The sequence below is a fragment of the Urocitellus parryii genome, chromosome 12, assembly GCF_045843805.1.
Source record: "Urocitellus parryii isolate mUroPar1 chromosome 12, mUroPar1.hap1, whole genome shotgun sequence".
Classification (NCBI taxonomy): Eukaryota; Metazoa; Chordata; class Mammalia; order Rodentia; family Sciuridae; genus Urocitellus; species Urocitellus parryii.
The window spans coordinates 13,560,203-13,583,442 of record NC_135542.1 but is presented as its reverse complement, the minus strand read 5'-3'; the positions used below and the strand labels follow the sequence as shown (position 1 = coordinate 13,583,442).

The 23,240-nt window shown below is 45.7% G+C and overlaps 1 long non-coding RNA gene across 2 annotated transcripts in view; it reads left to right on the top strand.

The window, feature by feature from the left end:
• Positions 1-6,303, top strand: part of LOC144249780 (uncharacterized) — a 47,050-nt gene extending 40,747 nt beyond the window's left edge. For both annotated transcript variants that reach the window (XR_013342303.1, XR_013342304.1), the window contains one exon: positions 6,172-6,303. This is a non-coding gene — a long non-coding RNA (uncharacterized LOC144249780). The remainder of the gene's footprint in view (positions 1-6,171) is intronic.
• The last annotated feature ends 16,937 nt before the right edge of the window (positions 6,304-23,240 follow it).

The window sequence follows — 23,240 nt, the reverse complement described above, 5'->3', positions numbered from 1 at the left end:
TGTCATAGGGTTGCCATGCACCAAAAGCTTCCTCTTCTGGGCTCTGCTTTACTGGAGCAAGTCCCTGCATTCCGTGTCACCAACATCCGGCAGACAGTGACTAAGGGTATGAATAATATAAGCCCCCCTGTGTTTTCTTCAGCATTTTTATTGATTGTGACTTAATCTCTTGAGGCTGATTGATGGGCTTAATATTAAACTGAAATAACTGGAGTTAGGAAAGAGATCCGAGAATTGAGCAAAAAGTAAAATGGTCCAGAATTGGGCCTGGCTATGAACACTTGTTTTGTTTTTTATCTTCCACAAGACAAATATCTCGTGCTGGTTTTATAGCTCAGTGGTGGAGCACTCGCCTAGTCCGTGTGAGGCCCTGGGTTGGATCCTCAGCACCACATAAAGATAAAATAAAGGTGTTGTGTCCATCTCTATAAAAATTATTTCTAAAAAAGACAAATATCTTTTTAAAGACTAAGTAAGTCAGAGTTATTAAAAATGTTGGGTAGAAAAAGCATGTGAAGCGCTAGGCTACCCTCCCCCAATTCTCTGCCCAGTCCACATCTCTTCTTGGCCCCACATCAGACAGGACCTGGCATGACCTGGCCGTGACCGACTCCTGCCTCACTGAGCCCTTGCACAGGATGCGTCTCCTCGACCTAATGAGTCACGGTTGGCGATGACGGGGATTGTAGCTCTGTGATTTCAAGCCCAAACCCACCCTGTGCCCGCGTCTTATCTCATTATTGCCCTCAGTCCAGATCATTCTGTGCCCCTGACAGGCAACCTGGATCTCAAAAGCTACAGGGACTGGAGTCCGCTGGGCCTGGGTTTGAATTCTGACCCTGTCGTGTCATAGAAGACCTGGAGCAAGTATTTAATTTCTGTGAGTCTGTTTTCTCATCCCCCTGGGACAATAGTTCCACTGAAGCAGAGGCTGACAGCTTGCTCCCCACACCCACCTCTGCTTCCTCCAGGCCACACAACTAGTTTCCTTTCAGGAGCAGTGTTTGAATCATGGTCCTTGAACTGCCCAGCGACAGAAGCACCCCTCTGCTGGGAACTCCTGGTGCAAACGCACCTGTGGAGACCACCCAGGTGCTGTGGCAAAGCCCTGCTCACAAGGAAGTTCTGTGCCTGCCACGGGACTACCAGGTCTTGACTTTAAGTTCAGACACCAGCTGCCTGGGGTAGAGAATTAGGAGTGTAAGCTGATGATTATAATTGGGCCATTAGTCTTTGACGTTGGATCTGTGTGCTTTGAAGAAACTTTCCCACAGAAAACCCCTTTGATGTTAAAACCTGTGTAATAAAAGTGGTGATCTGCTCTGGGTCATTCTGTCTCTACCAGAGGGTGATGCCCACCAGGCCCCTGCTTTGTCTCTCTGTGTGTCTGTTTGTCTTTTCTAATTCCCCAGGGCCCCTCGTGTGATTTTTCTGAATTAATGGCCGTGCAGGTCACAGCAGTTTCCATATCCAGCCTCCTCCGCCATCAGCTGTGATCCTATGACTGAATTCTAGGCATGTGAAATGGCCTGGCCCACAGAAATCCTCTTTCTGACTTCCTCTAAACTTTCCCACCCAGTGAGAACATGGAACCCCTGAACCTACCTTGGGCAGAATCTGTAAGGAGAACCTGGATCCAAATAACTAGAAACATCTGCAGCCAACTCTGTGAGAGCAGGTATAGGAACCAAGTGCCCCCTCTGGTTCACTGTGCCACCGTGGCTGAAAAGCAGTGCATTCACTACATTTGTATGAACAGAATTCTATTCACTCTATTTGAGGTGTTTTCAAAAGGGACCCTCAGACTAGAAGATTGAAGAAGGTGGGAACTTCCCACAAATGAGGTGAGTCTGAAAAGTTGTGTCAAGGCTGGTTGAAAGCCAGTCTTAGAATTAGGGTAAGAGCCAGTCTCCAGGATGTGACATTAGGGACAAGGAGTGGCCAAGGCCCATATGTCAAAACATCTCTTCCAAGCCATCTATCTACGAGGTACAACATGCCCTAAGTTCAAGACACGTTTCATTGATTTCCTCAAAGGTCCAGGAATACCCTACTACGTGTAATTTCTAGAATGAATTATTAAGCAGTACATTTTTGAACACACAGAAATAAGAAAAGTGATCCCTAGATGCCAAGTTGGTTCCTGGGAAAGGTCTCATTGCTTTTCAGTTTTTCTGGCACAGAGTGGATGCCCCATGAAGCAGGGAGCATCCCCCTACCCCCAAAAATGTTGAAGAAGAGCACAGATAGTCCCCCAACAGCAAGGGGACCCCCAGCTGTACTGGCCATGGCCTTGGAGTTACGAAGGCCTTCAAGGTCTCTTCTCACCCTAGGAGTTCATGATTCTGAGGATAATTGTGGAGAAAGACTCACTCATGCACCATAAGTTACTTGGGTTTGGCCTGGTTGGGAGCCCAGACCATGTCTTATGATTAGGACTATTATCCTAACCAGGGCTTGGTTTAAAATACAAGTCTCAGTAGAGTGCAGATATGGCAAGGCCAACAGGTCAGGGGACAATTGCATTGAATATATAGTTTGTTACCCTCACAGTTTCCTAGAGGAGGGGGACCGCCATGCCGTGAGGGTCATTTGGAAAAGCACGAAGGTCAGTCAGGAGACATATGGAGTAAGAAGAAAACATGGTTGAGAGCCTTTATTGTGGTTTCCATGGAGGGGAACAGGTCATCAGGGAATCAGGCCCCATATTAATTAGTTTGAATAGTTTCAAGGCACTCTGGGACATAGAACTATTTTCCCCTTGCGCTTGGCCTAGGGCTGATTAGAGTGGGGCATAATATTAGAGAGTGTAAGAGCCCCGTCTAGAGACAGTTGGGAAGGGTTCTGGAATGGTTGGTTTGCATGTGAAAGGCATATTCGTGGCCAGATTATTTGCTTTCTCTAGGAATGTTCTGTCCCTGAGAGAAACAGCCAGCAAAGGTCATCAAGACCCCAAGATGGCAAAACACCAAAAACAGAATATAGGTTCCAAGGTGTAGCTCAGGGTAGAGCATTTGCCTGCCATGTGGGGTGTCCCCAGCACCCCCATAAAGAAAAAGAAAAAATAGAGAATATAAAGAAATGATTTATGTACCTGGCATCTGGCAGGCATTCAAACGTTAGATAAATAAATAAATGAATAAATGTTTGTACCTAGGAGATCCTGAATGAGCCTTATGAAAAGGGAGTCAAGAGTAGGCCCAGGACATGAGGGCTCCCAATGCAGACTTGGTACCAAAGCCATCACAAGGGCTTTGGTGGAGCACGCCTGTCATCCCAGCAGCTCCAGAGGCTGAAGCAGGAGGGACTGTGAGTTCAAAGCCAGTCTCCACAACAGGGAGGTGCTAAGCAACTCAGTGAGACCCTGTCTCTAAATAACATACAAAATAGGGCTGGGGATGTGGCTCAGGGATCCAGTGTCCCTGAGTTCAGTTCCTGGTACCACCCCTCCAAAAAAAGGGACTTAGAACTCCAAGGACTAACAGCACAATGACCCTGAGGGTATGGCTTGGGCTGTGGCTCCAAAAGATGTGTCCGCGTCCTAACCGCAGAACCTGTGAATGGGACCTGATTTGGGGAAAGGGTCGTTGCTGAGGAAATTTATTTAAGGAACTTAAGAGGACAACATCTAAAATCAGGGCAGACTCCAAATGCAATTACAAGTGTCTTTCAAAGAGAAGAAAAGGGAGCAGACACAGAGACCCAGGAGGAGCACAGCCTGCCAGCACCTTGACCTTGAACTCTCGGCCTCTGGGACTGTGAGAGACTCAATCTATGTTGTTTTAAGTCCCAAATTTTGTTAATTTCTGATGGCAGTCCCAGAAAACTCCTACAGGGTAACATTCTGAGTAACATCAGAATGAAGACAGCTGTTTAAGCTGTTAATCGAAAGACCCAGGCTCTGTCTGAGACATGCTCCGTCTGGGCAGCATGGGCAAGTCACTTGGTCTTTCTGGGCTATTTTCCTCGGCAGCCCATGAGGATGATCAACGAGGCCTCTGCCCATTCTCAGGTTCTCAGAGTCCCTTTCATGGCTGCTGGGATGACAGGCGTGCACCACCAAAGCCCTGATGATGGCTTTGGTACCAAGTATGCATTGGGGCCCCTCGTGTCCTGGGCCTACTCTTGACTCCCTTTTCATAAGGCTCATGTAGTCAGAGGCTCATGGTCTTGTGAGGGCTGTGGTAGCCCTATGCCATGAGCTGAAGTTTGTCCCCCCCCAGGTAATGTGGCTTCCAGTGCTGAGCACATGGCCACCTTCCATCCAGCAGCTGCCACCAGGTCCTGGGCTCAAACTTATTAGAAAGGACACTCAAATAGAATGACCTCATGTTGCTCCTTTTCATAGGAAACCAAGCCAAAAGTATTCCAGCACCTCACACAGGGAAGACCAGGTCCCGCAGGAGGAAGGTGTCAGTCACGGTCTAGTCATCTCTGGATTTTGGGGTCTGGGTGGGGCTTTGCTGAGTACTGGCTGGGAAGGAGGCAAAGCCTCTCTTCCTCCTCCTCATCACACACACATTTGGCAAACGGAGAGTTTTAAGCTCAAACAATGTCACTTAGAAACAGTGGCCCTCTTTGCTCACCCCCACCCCCTTAGCCATCATCCTCACGGCAGGCATTCGGAAGGCCTCTGGCCAATGGCACTGGTCCCTCGAGATGGGATTTATTATTACTGGCTCAGCAAAGAGGATGCAGGGGCTCAGGTCGGAGGAGCGATGACTGTCCTTGGTGAACCTCTGAGTCCTTGGATGGTTTGTGAAGACTGGCCTTGGCAGCATGTCACACAAAGGTGCTCTGCTAGCCCTGGCAAGGACATGGGAGGCTGAGTTAGCTGCAGCTCAAGCAGAACCCGGGAGCAGCGAGAAGTTCAAGGGAGTGTGCGGTATGGTTGTCAGGGCCCCTCTTTGCATTGTGCATGCATCTTCTGCGTCATCGTCTACTCCTCAGAAGGATCTTGGGAATAGTTACAAAGGAAGAACCCGAGAAATAAAGACCTGAAGGTTTCTTGAATAGTCTGGAGGTGACATGCCTCAACCACCTGCTATCAGTAATAAAGAACCAGCTCTCAGGCTGGGCATATAGCTCGGTTGGTAGAGTGCCTGCTTCGCATGCACAGGTCCCTGAGTTCAATCCCCAGTACCACACACACACCAATATATATACTTTGTGTCATTAAAACAACACTTTTTGGGGGGTACTGGGCATTGAACTCAGGGGCACTCAACCACTGAGCCACATCCTCAGGCCTATTTTGTATTTTCTTTAGAGACAGGGTCTCACTGAATTGCTTAGCACCTCATTTTTGCTGAGGCTGGCTTTGCACTCACCATCCTCCTGCCTCAGCCTCTCAAGCCACTGGGATCACAACCATACACCACTGCACCCAGCAAAACAAGACTTACTGATTACTCACTATGAACTACCATGCCAAGCCCTTTCCATGGACCATCTCCTTAGTCCTCACAAAAACTATCTGAAGAACATGTTCTTCTTACCAACCCCATTTTACTACGTAGGAAACTGAGGCACAGGGACAGGAAATCGCCTACTCAGGTGCTACAGTTTGGATCTTAAGTGACTCCCAAATATCTGCCTGTTGAAGGCTTGGTCCCAGACCAGGGGAGGTGGTAGAACTTTAGGAGGTAGAGCCACGTGAAAAGAAGTTAGGTCACTGGGGACACGCCCTTGAAGGGCATCTTGGGGCCCTGGCCCCTTCCCCTCTGTGCTTCCTGGCCAGCACAAGGTGAAGGGGCCTCTTCCACATGCTGCCTCTATGATCCACTGTGCAGACACCCAACCAAAGTAACAGAGATAAGTGACATGGACTCACACCTTTGCAATCATGAGCCAAAATGAACATTTTTTCCTTTTAAGTTGTTGATATTAGACACTTGTCCCAATACTGGAAATGCATCACACCCAGGTCTTCCCGCTGAAAAGCAGACTCAGGATCTGAAGGCAGCCGGCCTATCCTGAGCCTGCCTGGGTATGCTAACTCCATATCAGAATTGGTAAGTTATAAAAATAATCATCATTTACTAACTCTGGCAGCTCCCTAAAACTTTCCAATAGGAAATGAAAATGGCTATTAGAGTTGGTTTATTTTTACACAACTAAATAGTCCAGTGATCACAGAGCAACAGAAATGTCTTTATGTATTGTTCACAGAAAGAAGTATTCACGGCCTGGCCTCCTTGGATCCAGTTTTTCTTTGCCTTTGAATCCTGAAAAACAAAAGGAAAATGTACAGTTTGGGTCAAATCCTTCTTGGAGTCAAGTCAAGACCCATGGGCAAGTTATTAAAAGCATATTTTACAATTATCTATCCATTGGACATGTCATAAATGTTTGGATTGGTTTCCCCATCATCAGTACTTATAAGATGTGCTTTGCTGTGTCTAATTAGGCTGTTATGTCTGTAGAAGTTCTGCAGCCTCAGGGAACACCTTCTGCTTGCTTTTGCTGGGTCATTCTGTCTCCTAGCACAGGTACAGCATCCTCAGGCCTCTGGGGCTGCCTGCTGTGGTCCTGAGACTGGCCGCAGCCCAGGAGGGCTGTGAGGCAGCCTCAGGACAAGGCCCACATGTTCACCACATCCTCGGGGGAGACAGGAGGCCTGGAGGGGCCCTGATGCAGGCCAAGGACTCTGCCCAGATTTAAATTCTGGGTCTCAGGACTCCGGTGAATAGAGGGAACAGCCTTGTCTGGCTGTTCAGAAAGGACCCGGCCATAGGGAGCCTGGGCCCCTCCAGGGGCTCCTTGGTGTACCCCTGGAGAACCAAGCACCAGGCATGAAGTGAAGGCTGTAATGGTGGCTGAAGAGCCTGCTCCTGCCAGATGGGTCTGGGGGCTCCATGATGCTGAGAAGAGGGAGGGGGCAGAGTCCTTGCTTTGGACAATGTTGTGTCTGGGGCCTCTCCAGCCCCTCCCAGCCGCCCCCCCCCCCAGACACATCACGTTTGGTGTGAAGAGAACAGCTGCAGGGAGGCTGACCTTGGACCACTGACTGAGCCTTGTCTTCAAGGTTCCTTCCATTCCTCGACTGCAGGGGAAAAAAGCAAAGGATCCATTTACAGATACTGAGCCGCAACTGCTGGGCACTGGTGTCTTGGTTCAATCCTCTCTCTGTTGAGCCCAGAGGACTTGCTCTTCTCCTTGTGATTTTACTTCCTAACCTTGGACTCACCTGGTTAGCCCTCCTAGGTCCTCTGGAGCAGCACACAGGACTCCCGCTGCCCCTAGAACCCTGATATTACCCTCTCCCACCCTCCCCCCAGAGCCTTTGCTCATGGGGTGGGAGGACCCCAAACCACACACAGGACTTCTCAGTCTGGCGGGACCATGGAGGTCTACCCCTCCTCAAATCTCTTCTAGAGAACAGTGTATTAAGAGGTCACACGAACCAAAAAAAAGCATACATGGGGTTGCAATGGGGAGGAGAGTGGGTGGGAGGAGCTGCCTTGGTCAAATGAGTTAGGGAAAAGGTGGTTCCCTGGGGGCCTCTGAGACCCCCGATGAGCTAGGCCTTGCAGACCTTGATCAGTGTCGAAGGCAGCAGCTTCCAGGCTTGGATTTTGCAGGGTACCTCTCAGCATCCATGACTCACAGAGAGGATCTAGTGGGATTGGCTTACAATCTGACACCAACACTGAGGACCTAGGGGGCAGCACACAGTGGTGAATGGCGAATCTGGGACCTTTGCCAGAGCCTCTGTGTCACCTGGGAAGGAAGAAGGACAAGTGTCTGGCCTCCCTGTTCCTGTATGTTTTAGGGGCCACCTGTCCTGGACACTACTGCTCAGGAATATGGACCCTGGTTTGCCTGTGACTGTCCATCAGGAGAACCTCTCTCTCCACTTCCCAGACTCCTGGAACTTGGTGTTCTCCACTTATGTCCCGTTGGTCCTTTCCAAGTTGGAAGGAGGTTTTGATTGAGATACACCCTAAATGTGGGAAGCCATCCGTGATAGAGGACCTCTTTCAGCATCGTAGCCAGTGAGGGGATAGATCTGGTACTGGGCACTTCCCATGGCAGTCCCACTGGGATAGATCACCCAAATGCAAGTGAACTTCCTCTCAGTTCTGCTCCAAGGTCTCGTGCAGCACTGGAGAAGGTCATGACCTGCTAGGAACATAACAGCCGACCTGCCCTTGCCTGTGCCTTGTTTTGGTGAAGAACTTTCTGTAGAAAGCCTTTGATGTGTTCTGATATCAATAGAGCAAAAACAGACCCCTTTCTTTCTTAGAAACCTGTCTGGTCAGCTTTGCCTGTCGATGCCCCCTCTTTGAAACGACTTTCTGTGTTCTGTGGTTATTTCGTTGTGCTACTTTCCTTAGCTGTTATGGCTCAGCCAGCCCTACCCACCCAAGGGAAGCCCTTTCCCTCACCCACACAGGACGTGGGCAATACCAAAATTCAGAAAAGAGAGTTCCCACAACTAGACACCAGCTCACCACAGGATCAAGGCCATGCCTGCCTTGGTGTAACACCAAAAGAGGGATGGCTACAGTGGATGGGGGTTAGAGGACAGAAACGAGAAAGTCTCTTATACCCTGAAAAGGAAAAATGGCCGTCCCAAGGTGGCAATGGGATCCTGCAACACAAAACATAAACTGTTATGCAGCCACATTGCATCAAAGGTCCTTCAAATACATTTATGGAGACCCTTTCCTAAAAGAATGGTCCCAGACCAACAGCATAGTGACACCTGGAAATTCACTAGAAAGGCAAATCCTCAGACCCAACTCCAGACCTACTGACTCTGTGGGGTGGGGCCCAGCCATCTATATTTCAACCAGGTGAATCTGGTGCAAGGTCAAGGTTGAAATCACTGGTGTGTGGAGTTGGTGCCACTGACTACCTCTCCCCAAGTGTGCACAATGTCCAACATGGGTTGCTGAGTCACAGAGCGGATCTTCAAGGTCAGATGGCCCCATGTGACTCTTTGCAGGATTGGAGATGAAATAATCAATAATCGAAGCCAGAGGCATTTCCCCTGTCTCCCTGGGATTCCTTTCTGCCCCAGGTCGGACCCAAGGAAACCCCAATATCAGTGCCCAGGGAACATGTTCAGGGTAACTATCATGAGATCGTTCTTCCCAGAAGGTTCTAGAAGGGCTTTTGGCTCTAAGCATTTCCCTGTCCCTCTCTCTCTGGAGTCTTTGGGGGTTGTGTTGTCTGCAGAGCTCACATACCTTCTTGGTAAAGTCCACGGAGGCAGCCCCCAGATCCTGCAAGGAAAGGAGGCATTAGTTAATTCCCCAGGAGTCTCGTCCATGACCTGCAGCTATCTAGCTGTGAGCCTGCTCCTCCCTGGTCTCATTCCAAGATAGTTGGAAGACAGGTGCAAAAAAGCAACTGGAGGGAATGGCTGACCTTGTGGCCAAACGCAAGTTCCTGCTCAGAAACCAAGCTTGTTTACTTGTGTTGAGTTAATTTTTCTGTCCAGGTGTATTTAATTTTCTTGGACCTCCTAAAAATTCCAAATATGAAATGGATTCCTGGGCTTAGACCAAAAACAAAAAATGTTTTATGGCACTAGAGATTGAACCCAGGGACTCTTTACCACCGAGCTACATCCCCAGCTCTTTTTATTTTGGGACAGGCTCTCATTAAGTTGCTGAGGCTGGCCTCAAATTTGCAATCTTCCCACGTGGTCTCAGCCTCCGAGGACACTGGGATTACTGGAGTGCACCATGGCACCCTGCCAAGTTTAGGCAGATTTTCAATGACAAGCCATTTTAGCATCTTCAGCTTGCTCTTTGCTTACGAGCCTGATGCAAGGGCTGAGACAGAGAAGACCTTAGAGCTTGCATGTGGTCAGCAGGGGAAGAGATAAACTGTTCCTGTGCTTAAGATGAACAACTAGGATAAGCCCAGCATGATTGGCACATGCCTGTCATCCCAGCAACTTGGGGGGGGGGGGCTGAGGCAGGAGGATAATGCATTCAAAGTCAGCCTCAGCAATTGTCTCAAAATACAAATTAAAAAGAAAAACAGTTTGGGGATATGGCTCAGTGATTAAGCACCCCTGGGTTCAATCTCCCTGGTATTAATAAATAAATAAGAAAGAGTGTGGATGTAGCTCAGGGATAGATCACCCTTGGGTCCATTCCCAGTTCTGACAGAAAAGAAAAGAAGAAAAGAACAACCAGGTTTTTAAGAACTAAGCAGTTTCCTGGGAGGAGGGGAGATCTTGGGACTTTTAAGGTAAAACCAGGAAAGTTCTGGGTAAACTAAAGTGAGCTGGTGACCCTACCTGGACTCAGGGTATCCAAAAGAAATTTTAATTAATTTTTCCTACCATGCAGCAAAACCTTGATTCATCATTTGAACAGGCTAGAACTGATCATTTCTAAACTTGCAAAAATAACTCTAAGATGTGGACAAAAGAGCAGCTGGGGCAATGGGAGTTACCAAGGCCAATTTCACGTTGGGAGGGAGGACAGAAGTGAAAAACAGCACCAAGCCAAAGCACAACTTCTAGAGGAAGAGAGGAGGGGACTGGAGCAGGCCGGCCGTGGGGCCCGTCCTTATGGCCTTTTGAGATATCTCATGGGGTTAAAGTGTAAGGGTCTGGAGAACATCAGAGGAAGAGACCACCAAGAGACCAACTCATGCAACCGCAGAAGGGGGTTTATTGAGAATCCAGCACGCTGGGGCTCCGTGCTCACTCAACAAGGGAGAGCGGCCCAGAGCCCCGAGCAGGGGTTGAGCAGTGCTTAAGTACACTTTTTGGGGAGGGCAGGAACTTTACATAGGTCACGGTCCCCTTTAACAAATCATCATACACCGCGGGAAAATCAAACAACAATTCCTGAACATGATTAGTACATTCATTGGCGGGAATAGGCTGGGCGGGAGTGATAGGTCAGTCCTAAGGAGGGGATACATTTAAACTGATTGGCTTGGGCCCTGAATGCCTACATGCCAAGCTGCACAGGGTCCTAGGTTATTAAACAACTAAATGGTCGGGGGAAATATCTACTGGGCAGTCCCGGGAATCGTCCTAACAGCTACAGGAATTTCAGGTTTTGGGTGTAGCATAGGAACTTAACAATACCTGGTCCTTTACATTTTAACTCAGGCTTTGCAGCTTAGAAACTTTACAATGCCCTGTCTTTTACACTTTAACTTCAATTTCTTTTACTCTTACAAAAGAAAGGAAGGCCAAGGTCAAGGGAGCCACACTCCTGCCCAGCTCTCCCGTGCCCCCAACAGAGGAGCCTGAGATTCAAGGAGAGAATAAAAATGAGCCCCAATACAATGGCCCACATTTCCCACGGTATTGAATGAACTTGTACAGCACAAAACAGTGGTAGAAGAAACTCAGAACATACTGGCTGCGGAAATCTCTTCATCTTTCCGTTGGCGAGCTTGGAGGCCAGGCGCATTAGCGGGTGCACAGCAGGCAGCTGCAACAGAGGGACAGAGGGACAGAGGTTCAGGCAGGAGGCTGTGAGGGAGCCCCAGGGGGACTTGCAGGGCCTAGGGCTGTGTGCGTTCCTTTTAACTCACTTCCCTTACAAATGGGTTTAATTTTCAGAGTCAAATCCATTTCAGAGCCAAGCCTCAGATGTTTTATGTTCTCAATAAAGACCTACCGCTTGCCTTGATAGCCGGGTTCCCTTCCAACATGTCATGAATATTCCCAGAGGGTCAATGAGGCTTTGCATCCACCCTGGCACTCTGCGCTACTGGAATGAAGTGTGTTGTCTTAAAGAAGCAGCTCCTGGCAGATTCCTGCTCCCCAGAGGGGCTCCCCTGTTCCACGGAGGAGGAGGAGGGCATCCTTATTTTCCCAGACTTCTTGTCTGTGTCTGCTCCCTCATGCCAAGCGAATGCACCTGACCTTATCTAGTCCTCATTAATCCTCCCTAGGTGTTTTGGTTTAGAGTCAACGTTACTCTTCGCTGGGCACCGTGGAGCATGCCTGTAATCCCAGTGGCTCGGGAGGCTGAGGCAGGAGGACTGTGAGTTCAAAGCCAGCCTCAGCAAAAGCGAGGCACTAAGCAACTCAGTGAGACCCTGTCTCTAAAGAAAATACAAAATAGGGCTGGGATGTGGCTCAGTGGGTGAGTGCCCCTGAGTTCAATCCCTGGTTCCCTCCCCACCAAACATAAACCAGGTTCTCCCTTTCCTGATTTACTAACCTCTACTGGGAACTCCTGGTAAATTAAAAGCCAGGCTGTTTTAAATTAACATTGTTACAAATCTCAGGTGGCTAGCAGTAAGTAGACCTTCACACAGAGCTTCTCTTTCCCCTTCCATTTTTCTGTCTCCCTCCTTGGTGCGATGGCCTTTGTTGATAACATCTCCTTCCTTACCTGATCCCCACTTGCTAGAGACTATAATACGAGTCTTTGCCTCTTAAGGAAAGAACATTTTGCTGAGTATTTTCCTTTTAAACTATCTCCTTGCAGATTGGAAAGGCTTCAATATATAAATAAGTGACTTTTTAATGGTGGGATTTCCAGTAACAGGGCATCCAAACTAAAAAGTTATAGTCTATGATCTTCCCAATATTTCTCAAATCATAGCTCACAGAAATTCACCTACTCCAGCTGCTCCGGGGGTTAACTCAAATTTAGAAAAAGAAAGAGTTGGTGGTTGATGGTTCTTCCACCCATGACACATGCACACCCTGACAGCCCGGAAGATGCACCACCCTGAGTCACTGCTGGAGGAAGCATACTTACACACCACACAGCACTTTTCAAAATTTAAAAATAGAAAATAATTTAGAATAATAAAAACAGAGCACAGGACTTACCAAGTTCTTCTTGCACATCTTTTTACGTGCATGACAAAAAAAACCCAAAAACTTGGTTCTTACTTTTCCTTTTCTGTAGTTTAGTGCCTAACTTTCCAGATCTGTCTGCTACCCACCATCCCCCTCCCACGGAGGACGGAACAGAGACAATCCCTACAGCCTTGGGGAGCACCTCGGAAGACACTAATTACAAGGCATCTAGAGGTCCCCTGCTTTTCTATTTGTCTGCACAAATATATTAATCCAGAAAATACAAAAAAGGCATGTGGAGAAGTCACCTTTACAGAAGAAGATTATGATTGAAACACTGACCCCTGTTTTAACTGGATATGTCGGCTCCTGAGTTCTGGAGTAGTGAAACAAAAACTAAATAAGAAAAGAAAAGTTATATCAGTATCAAGGGTCACTTGCTCAAATGTGGCAGCTGCACACCCTTGTCACTGGGGCAGAGGTTACTCACCCTTTTGAATATGTCTTGATTATCCTAGAAAGAGAATTGAGAGGGATTTTGACTGACCGGTTTTCCCATACACCTTAATGAATTTACTCATGCATTATGAAATATAGTGCAATCTAAAAAGTAATTCCTCCATTACACAAATTTAATAAGACTACAGTTGGTGCAGGATCTTACAATAAAGAAAGTTGCCAGCAATACATCATCATTTTAAAACAAGATCCCTTTGCATTCTTTCAAGGGGAAAACCTACTCTCTAATGCATGAAAGAAAGAATCTAATTGAGTCCCAGATGATTACTTGACTATGCAGTGAAACCAATTCACATCTGCAGCCTTTGGTTTGCTGCTGGTTGTATCCTAGTAATCAATTTTTTAGGTTGGATTTAAACTAACCAATTATTTTTGTTGTTTTCCAAAAGTTTTCTGCATGAATTTTCACTCTTCTTGCAGAAAGCTCAACTCTTCATTTTTAACTCCCTGTTAGTGCCTCACCCTGCCCTCGTCGACGAGGTTAGCAGGCATCTATGTGACATATCTGACTCACTGGTGCGCTGTGAAGGCGTTTGCAAAATGTTGGTGTCTGTTTTCACATCCATACTTTATGAAATTGCCGAAGAGGACTACTGTGACATCACTACTGGGAACGATCTTTAAATACACTGATCCAGAAAGTGTCCATCATTCGAGTTATCCACAAACATTCTTGAATCAGCTCAAGCCTTAATCAAGACAGAAACTAAAGTTGTTAACAACACTTCTAATTTTATTTCTGTGAGTGCAGTTACATCTGTCTGCAAACTTTGCGGAGAGATTCTTTGGTGCAAGCTGACAGTAGCAATGCATTCTCTCCCTCCCTTAGCCATGCACATATATGTACACGCTTGCACACGAGCTTAGTGGGTGTACATGCACAGACATCCAATAGAACTAACCAGCATTATTAATAGCAGAGGCTCTGTGCAAATTCACTACTTCCTTATAACCACCATTTCTTAAGTATTTATTGTTTATTGCTTCTGGTCTTTGTTTGTTTGTTTGTTTTGGGTATCAGGGATTGAACTCAGGGGGCATTCGACCACTGAGCCACATCCCCAGCCCTATCTTGTATTTTATTTAGGGACAGGGCCTCACTGAGTTGCTTAGCACCTTGCTGTTGCTGAGGCTGGCTTTGAACTCGTGATTCTCCTGCCTCAGCCTCCCAGGCCATTGGGATTACAGGTGTGTGCCACAGTGCCCAGCACTTCTGGTCTTCCTGTTGGTATCTGTTCACAGTAGTGTGCATGTGTGCATGTGCATGTGTGCACAAATAATTTTTATTTGTTCCACATTCATCAGCTTTACTCAATTACTTTTGTTTCTCAAGCTAAAAATGAGGAAGATGAGAATGGTTTTCCTGATTCTAATCATCCCTTCCCACATTTCCTATGTACCTTCCTTTCATTATTTATTTTTCCAAGAAAAAAAAATCATGTATAAGATTTTACTCACCTATCTTTTCATTCATTTTCCCCAACTAAAATATATACTTCATGAGAGCAGGTGGTTTGGTTTGTTTGGGTCACTATGTATCCCTGGCACCTGGCATGTGACATGCTCTCAATAAATATCTTTTTTGACTGAATAGCAGGATTCAGTTCACAACTACCTTTTGCCCTTTGACCCACTTAACACCTAATCCCATGTGGTGACCTAAGACATGAAGAGTGTCTGTAGGTGGCCTTACTTGTAGAATGTCGTAACTGCTCTCTGAATTGCCTCAAGATAAAAGTTCCCTGGCATCACAGACCTGGCTTCTTTTGGAAAACAGAACAAGCACGGGCACAGAGGACACAGAGCCCAGGTGACTCCGGTAGCCCTTGGGCAGCTGAGGGAGCCAAGCTGCAGGAAGGGAAGTGAAATGCTGAAGATCACATCTTGGGGCAGCAGCAAGCCCAGGAAGAGCCACCATCTCCCCATAGCTTAGAAAGATTGGCACTTTGGTTTGTTTGTTTGCGCTCTGTAATCGGAAACGATGAGTGGGATCAACTGCAGACAGATGGAGATGCTAGAAGGAAAGTCATTCCGAGGGGGCCTTGCACTTAGGAACCCCACCACCCAGTTTCATGCTGTGGGTAGCACAACCCCACAGCCTCTGCTTTTGCAGGGAAGACCCTCACGGCCTTGTGTGGGGGATAAGGAGCCCCCTTACTAAGGGCGGGAGGCAGCACCAAGGACATGGAGAACTCCGAGTTCTCTCCTTGGATTTTGGCTCCAGGAACCAAGGCTACAAGGACGGTCATGACAACTGTCTCCACATATTGCTAATGACAAACTGGAACCAAGAAGAAACAGGCAGGATCATTCGTGGAGTGTGACGAGTAAGTGATAGTTGAGTCTTGAAGATCGAGAATTACTTGCATCCAGAGGCCACGGTGCTGCCAGGCACAGTGGCATGTGCCTGTGATCCCAGCAACTCTGGAAGCCAAGGTGGGGGGACTGCAATTCTGAGGGCAAATGAGTGATACCTTGTCTCAAAATAAAAAATACAAAGGGCCAGGTGTGGCGGGACATGCCTGTAATCCCAGTGGCTTGGGTGGCCTAGACGGGGGGTTCAAAGTCAGCCTCACCAACTGAACAAGGACTTTAGCAATTTAGCCAGAGCCTGTCTCTAAATTAAAAGGGGCTGGGGATGTTGCTCAGTGGTTAAGCACCCCTGGGTTCATCCCTGGTACCAAAGAAAAAAGGGGGCCGGGGGGACAGGGTGTAGCTCAGTTGTAAGAGTTCTCCTGAGTCCAATCCCAATATCACAAAACAACTTAAAAAAGACAATGGTAACCACTTAATGGTAAGTTATCGTGCATCATGTTCTGGTCACTGTGGAAAGCACTTCACATACGTTAGAGCAACTGACCCACACAACACGGTGCCGGTGCAACCATTATGTCCATATTACAGAGGAGGAAACTGAGGCACAGAATGGTTAAGAAAACCCCAAGTTTGAACAGAGCTAGGCGTCAAGCCCAGGTAGTTGGTTTTAGAGTCTGGGCTCCTAACTGCAGCTGTGAAGGAGACAAAGGCATCCCTGGTGAAGGGAAACACCGTGCAAAGACATTGAGGGTCTGGTGCACCTGAGGACTCGGGAGATGCTGGCTGTGGCTGGAGCATGGTGTTTTGGAGGTGGGAGGTGAGGAAGCCAGAGACATGGCTCCAGGTGAGGAAAGATGAACCAGGCTGAGACTCACAATTTCCCTTTTGAACTTTTGATTAAATCAACATTTACTTTTTATCTGTTGATCTATTTTTATTGGAGTTACTATTAGATCCTTTACATAAGATGTATTATTTGGAGTTACTATTAGATCCAATTTATAATGAATCATGATATGTGATTAATTTTATTATATGTGGTTATGATAATTGTAAGATTACACGTGAACTACTAATAATTTAGGTGTGTGTTTAGGTGTGTATGTTTGTATGTGTAAGGATATGGTTTATACATTTTAAATAATTTTATGGTAGTTTATATTGAAGAGAAAAATTTGATATTTCCTAAAACCATATCCTTACACACACAAACATACACACCTAAACACACACACAGCATTCTCTTGAAGGTAGCAAAATACGGTATTTATTGAAGATATAAATTGTCATATAAGATCATGCACTTTTATAAGACCTATCACTATCAAGCTTATATTAGTTTTTTTTTTTTTTTTTACCTTAGGTTGGTTAAAGAGAGCTGCCCGCTGATTCAGACAATATGCCAGCCTCTAGAGCAAAATGAGGGAAACAAATCAAAGAATGAATTTCTTGGTCAATAAAATTCTATTAGAACATATTTAAAATTCTAAAATTCCACTTATGAACACAGAATGACTTTCTTCTACAATGGCAGCAGATTTCAACCCAACCGTCAGCATGCCTTAAATGGGACCATGGAAACAGCAGCAGTGAGTTCTTGCTGCAACAAAAAAATCTGACCTTAAAATGAATTTAAGTGAACATGATCCACATGATATTTTCGAGACCCAGACGACATAAAAATCTCACCGTACTAACAATAGCGTACCTCAAGCTGCACAGTGTTCAAACCATCTGGAGGCTCCACTGAAGGTTGAGAAACTCCTAGGATGAGAAATCATAAAAACATCAATTAGAGAAAAGAGGTCACAGCACTTATTTTTATGCCTTTGCCATGAAAAACAAACTGAGATTTTATTGAAACAGTAAACCCTCAAAGAACCATACAATGGGGTCAATGGGAAGGTAAGATGTGATACAATGTTGTTAAGAGGATTTACAAGAAAACACAGGTCTACTTACCACTAGCCACCTGAGATTTGTCACAATGTTAATTTAAAACAGCTTGGCTTTTAATTTTTAGGAGTTCCCAGTATAGATTAGCAAATCAGAAAGGGAGGACCTGTTTATCTTGGCGAGGTACCAGAGATTGAACTCAGGGACACTCGGCCACTGAGCCACATCTCCAGCCTTATTTTGTATTTATTTAGAGACAGGGTCTCACTGAGTTGCTTAGCACCTTGCTTTTACTAAGGCTGGCTTTGAACTCCCAGTCCTCCTGTCTCAGCCTCTGAGCCGCTGGGATTAAAGGTGCCTGGCGATCTGGTTTATCTTTTGATGAAACTTATAAAGTTAGACTATCAGAAAATGGTGTCAGCAGGGTCTGTACCTCAGACTCACCTGGAACTTTTGAGAGGTCAGACACCTGTCTCTTCCTGGTCAAGTCCTCCAGGGGTAGGGTTCTGGGAAAAGTTGGGGCCAGCATGCAGCTGGACTCCATCCAACTTTTACTGACTTAAATGAAAATGTCTTCCTATTTGCATGTGATAGGAAACGTGGAGGAAAAAATAATACTGCAGTGGAAAGAATCAACCAGGCAGGTCAAAACTAACCAGGTGAAATTCAATGGCTACATATCAAACCTCAAGTTTGGATTTTTCTGAAATGTGGGACAGGGAATTTACTCCCAAGAGCAGTTTGCATTTTTAAAAAAGACTATATGGTATTTTGCTTCCTGCAATCTATTAGTCAAGAGAAATCAAAGGCCATCTTATGTTATATTTAAATAATAGTGTTTAAGCCTTGAAAAATAATAGTCTGGCTTGAAATGAGAGACTATAATGTAGAGTTTAAGTAAAGTAACTAATTATAAATTTCTCTGGAAAGAGAAAAATTAAGATGTGTATATTAGCTGCCTTCAACTATTTTGAGAACTGCCATAAGTAGGAAATCATAGACTTATTTTATATATTACCAAAGAACAGAAATAGAGCTCAAGGTTAGAAGTTACATGTGATAAAAATTTCAGCTCAATGTAAAGAAATTTTCAATGATGGCAATGATTCAATAATGCAAAGTGATGGAAACCAATATTGTAAGAATTTATTGAGATTGGTTTGTATTAATGAGAAGATAAAGATCGCCAGGGACAGTGGCACCTGCCTGCACACCTGTAATACCAGCAGCTCAGGAGGCTGAGGCAGGAGGATCACAAGTTCAAAGCCAGCCTTAGCAAAAGTGAGGCACTAAGCAACTTGGTGAGATCCTGTCTCCAAATAAAATACAAAATAGGACTGGGGATGTGGCTCAGTGGTGGAGTGCCCCTGAGTTCAGACCTGGTATAAAAAACAAAAAAGGTGATCACAAATTTCCAAGGGATTTTCAACAGGGTAATATAAACAGGATTCTATTGCAGCACAGAAGACACAGCAGCTGGCTGTCTTAGGGTGGCAGTGAGTTGGAGGTCACTGAAAGAAATCAAATAGAATCTAAAAGACCTTTGCAGGGGAACTGCAGAGTGGAAACCTACACTCTGGGTGATGTCAAATCTGATGATCTCCACGGTTCCTTGCAATGCCCACGTTTTGTGATTAAAAATTGGGGCATGGAAAAACAAGCACACTACTGTTTGGAATATGTTTTCTCTTTGAATAGATTTGTAAGTATTTTCTACTCCTCTAAATCAAAATTTGAATGGAAAAAAATCTAAAATTTTGCAATCGTCCATGTTTCCTACCATAGATTTTCTGCCACAACACACTTCCCTGCATCCTATGGAAAATTACTTGGAGATGCTGATAATGCATTAGGGATACAAACCCTGACCCCTCCGCTGGTTCCCTACAAATGCGCTGGTTCTCCCCATATACCTGTCCTCAGTATTTGTCCAAGAGAATTAAAGCCAGCATGCTACAGGGACATTTCTTTATAGCAGCACCGTTCACAATAGCCACGTTATGGAACCACGCTAGGCGTCCATCAACGGCTCAAGAAAATGTGGTATCTATACCCGATGGAGTTTTATTCAACCACAAAGAAGAATGCAACTATGGCATTTGCTGGAAACATGGATAGAATTAGAGAGCATTAGGTTAAGCAAAACAAGGCAGCCTCAGAAAGCCGAGGATCGGACATTCTCTGGCATGTGGAAGCTAGAGAGGTGCAGGGTGGGGTTTCATGAAGTCAGGGGGTGTCGATTTCATGAAAACGGAAGAGAGAACAATAGACGTGGGCCAGGGAAGGGAGGGAGGAAGGAGAGGTATGGGCCATGAAACCGACCAAATCATGCAAGTACGGGATCGAATCTGCAACAACGAACCCACTATGGTGTGCCACCAGGATGCACTCTTTAAAAGGAGGAAAAACACCAAGGCAAACTGCTCTCCGTTCAAGTTGGTGAGAGGCGCCCGCGCGGGGCCAGCACCTCGGACAGCGACCCGCGCCAGACAGACGCTGGGCCCGGGCTTCAGCTCTGCGCTCGCTCTGGGGGGACCTGCCCCGGGAAAGGCTTTGAAAAGATCCCTTTTTTTCCCGCTCCTGTGCGCGCTCTTTCCCCGACCCCTCTCCAGCCGCCGGACCATTCCCAGTCTTGGGGACTCCAAACTCAGGGTCACCTCCTCGGTTCTTGTGTCTTAAGAATTCCAGGACCACAGAGCGCTAAGTGGGGTCTTCCCCAACCCATACAGGGCCAGGCCTCACCCCTCACACTCCAATCTCAGCAGGACCCCTCTGGGGTAGGAGCTGGGAACGCACAGTCCCGCCCGCTCCTTCGGTAACAGGCGGCGGCATCTCCCCTTGTCCACTCTCCCTTAAAGGGTCAGAAATAAACCGAGCCAAGGATCTTACCAAGGATCGCCAGAAAGCAGGAGGGCAGAAAGAGGGGTAGGTAGGTGGAGGAGTGAAACTTGACCCCCTCCTGAACTGGCCTGAGGGTCAAGGTCAGTCTCAGTGTGGCTGAGAGGCCCCGTGAGCCGGACGGTGGTCCCCTTACCTGAGGCAGGGATCTGCAGCATGCAGAAGCAGTAGACAGCCAAGGCAGGAAGGAACTGGGGAAGAAGAGGCATCTTTACCGCCTGGCTTCTCTCTGCTGGCCACAGACCTGTGTTGCTAGGACAAGGGTCCAGCATCTCTCCAAGTTCCCCTCGCGCAGGCCACCCCCGCCCCGTGTCTGACCAGCCCAGTCAGTAGGTGCCTTTACTTGCAATATCCTGGAGCCCATTGGCTGAGCACCGATCAGCTTTGACGCAGGAGGACCCTGACTTTCTCATAGATGTCACGCTGGGCCCTTATTTGTAGAATAATATCCTCCTGGTGTAAGCATTGTAGAGCGTCATCTTTTCCAACAAGCAATAAAAATAAAAAGTGGAGAGTCATAATTGTTAGGCTATAATGGCCTGAGGAGCACTTCTGAAGGAAGTGCCTTTTCTCTATTTTTTTTTTAATCAAAGAAATGGACATAAATCTACAAGCTCGTGCATGCTGAAATCTTACTTCCTAGGAAGGAGTTTATTTTCCACCACTAACAAAGGGTGTTTTGTATCCTTTGGTGCACCCAAGGAGGACAACATTTGGAGTCTTGGATGTCATATTGCAAGAAGCCAAAAGTTCAGTTAGAGTTCTGTTGTCCTTCTTTCAATCACAGTTAGAAATCTGCCTCTTTAAGGGTTTTCCCCTATTGGTTTCTATGAACAAGTTAAATATTTATAATCGCCGGTATTCGAGAAAGCCTGGTGATGTTGTTATTTAATAATAATAAAAATAAAATTACCCCGTCCGCCGAGTTCCTCCATATTGGGATCTGTTTTAAGCATTTCACATGGATTGCTCCATGAAGTTCTCGCAGAAAATGCATAATAAAAGGGTTGTTGTCCTCATTTGAGGACTGAAGAAAAGGAGGCTAGGAGAGATTAAGGAATTCAGCTCTCAAGGAGAAGAGCAGGAATTTGAACTCAGAGATGCCTGGGCCCAGTCACATCTGTAAAGATTTTAGTTAAAAATTTTGTGTTGTTTTAAGTTTCCTTAGGGTTAGATATAGGACAGAAGGAAGGAAAATGAACTCTTCTATATCTTGCAAAAATAGTAACATATATATAGCACACAGGAGATAGTACCCCACCCCAGGTAGGCCCACCTCTAATTTTTGCCCATTTTGAGACTAGGGGGTAAGTAAAAACTGTTGAAAGCTTTTAGTGCCTCAAACACGTTAATATTATGTGTGTTTGTATGCATGTGCACACACACACACACTTTTTAAAACTTTTTTTTTTGGTCATTTTTAAGTTAGTTTACTTTACCTAAGTCATGTTTTATAATTTTTTTTTAAATCAATGAACTTTTAAAAAATAACTTCAGGTGACAGTTGCTCAGAAGAGATTATTTATTTGTGATTTAAAATGTGATATTTCTGAAAAAAATTCAATTCATAACACAGAGGGAAATTTGAATTATTTTACAGCCATGATAGTTTGCCTACTTCCTTGAGTTACCAAGAAATAGCGATGTCTATTTGTTACAGTATTCAGCACTTAGGTTCAAGGAGAACCAACCAAGTTCTTTATGTCCTAGGCCAGAGATTTTGTCGTTTGTATTAAAATATACCCACCGCCTAACAGCAGATCTTTACTGAATCCAAAGAAAGCGTGAATGACTGCTTTTGGAACGTAAATCACTTACCTATGTGATACCAAACACAATTACTTCAGACATTTTAGATGACACACATAACGGTAAAGTTATTGTGGTAGTTCTACTAGGTATTCATCAAGTTCTTCTTGAACATCTGGTCTAGGTCCACCACTAACTGCTGTTGTATATACAAACACACATTTTTTTTTCCAAATAAATATCTGTGACAACTTCAATTTGTATCAAACTTAGGCTTCCTTTACATTTTGTCCACATTATTTCTTGGCTATTCAGTACAAAAATAAAAGTTTTATTTTTTATGTTAATTCAGAAAAGGAAAAATATAAGGAAAAAATCTGCATTCTTACTATTCAAAAACATTGGTAGGACCATGCTGTGTCCCCAGAGTATCTATAGGTTAAAGTCCTATCCCCTAATGTGACTGTATTTAAAGACAGGGCTTTCAAAGAGGCAACTAAGGTTAAATGAGGTCTGAGGAGTAGACTCTAACTAAAGAGGATTAGGGTCCTTCTAAGAACAGTAAGAGACCCCAGAGCTCTGTCTCTCTCCTGGCTTGTGCACAGAGGAAAGGATCTAGAGGACACAGTGAGGAAGGATTCTGTCTGCAAGCCAAGAAGAGAGACCTTGCAGGAAACCAACCCTCTGGCTCTTTGACCATAGACCTGCAGCCTCCAGAGAAGTAGAAAATAAATTTCTGCAGTGAGAAAATAAATCTCAGAATGAAAATTAAAACTACACTGAGATTCCATCTCACTCTAGCCAGAATGACAATTATCAAGAATATAAGAAACTATGAATGTTGGCGGGGATGTGGGGAAAAAGATACACGCATACATTGCTGGCAGGACTGCAAATTGGTGCAACCACTCTGGAAAGCAGTATGGAGATTCCTTAGAAAAACTGGAATGGAACCACCATTTGACCCAGCTGTCCCACTCCTCAGTTTATACCCAAAGGACTTAAAATCAGCATATTACAGTGATGGAGCCACATCAATGTTTATAGCAGCTTAACTTACAATAGCTAAACTATGGAACCAACCTAGGTGCCCTTCAACAGATGAATGGATAAAGAA